Source organism: Myotis lucifugus, unplaced genomic scaffold (genome assembly GCF_000147115.1).
Source record: "Myotis lucifugus unplaced genomic scaffold, Myoluc2.0 scaffold_61, whole genome shotgun sequence".
NCBI lineage: Eukaryota > Metazoa > Chordata > Mammalia > Chiroptera > Vespertilionidae > Myotis > Myotis lucifugus.
The window spans coordinates 492420-493222 of record NW_005871109.1 but is presented as its reverse complement, the minus strand read 5'-3'; positions in this window follow the sequence as shown (position 1 = coordinate 493222).

The window sequence follows — 803 nt, the reverse complement described above, 5'->3', positions numbered from 1 at the left end:
CCGCTCGCGCGCCCAACGGACCAGGCTGAGGCCGTGAGTTAACTGTTGCAGCCACGGGAGTTGGGAGGAGACTTCGAGTCTCCAGCCCCGAGAGGTGCTTAAAGGAGAAGCCCTTCCGCCCCTCTCCACGGCCAGTATGTTACGGACCCCTCCGCTACTCCGCGCGCGCGGCGGAGACCCCGGGCCGCGGCGGCGGGCGCAGCCCTGACGCGCTACTGAGCCGGGGGGCGCCCCGAGCGCGGGGACAGGGGGTGAGGAAGCGTCTGCGGCCCCTGCGGTCCTAGCTGGGCGTGCTGAGCCCGCAGCCACCCTCGGTCCCGGCCATGAGGAGGGACGAGCGAGACGCCAAAGCCATGCGGTACCCGCCGCCGCCGGCGGACGGGGCCGGCTCGCCCCCCGAGAGTCTGAGGAACGGCTACGTGAAGAGCAGCGTGAGCCCCTTGCGGCAGGACCCTCCGCGCGGCTTCTTCTTCCACCTCTGCCGCTTCTGCAACGTGGAGCTGCTGCTGCCGTCGCCGGCCTCCCCCCAGCAGCCGCGGCGCGGCTCCCTCTTCTCCCGGGCGCGCCTCGCGCTGGGCGCCCTGGCCGCCTTTGTCCTCGCCCTTGCTGCTCCGTGCGGACTCCAAGAGCTGGGCTGCCGGGCCACCTCCTGCGGACCCTGCTAGAGCTTTGCTCTTTCAGCTAGGCCCCTCTTAGAAACGCGTGTACTATCTTATTCATCACATACTTCAGACCGGGGCTAAATGTGCCCCAACTGAAGGAACCCTGGGCGATGTCACATGAGATTTCCTCTCTCCCCCCCC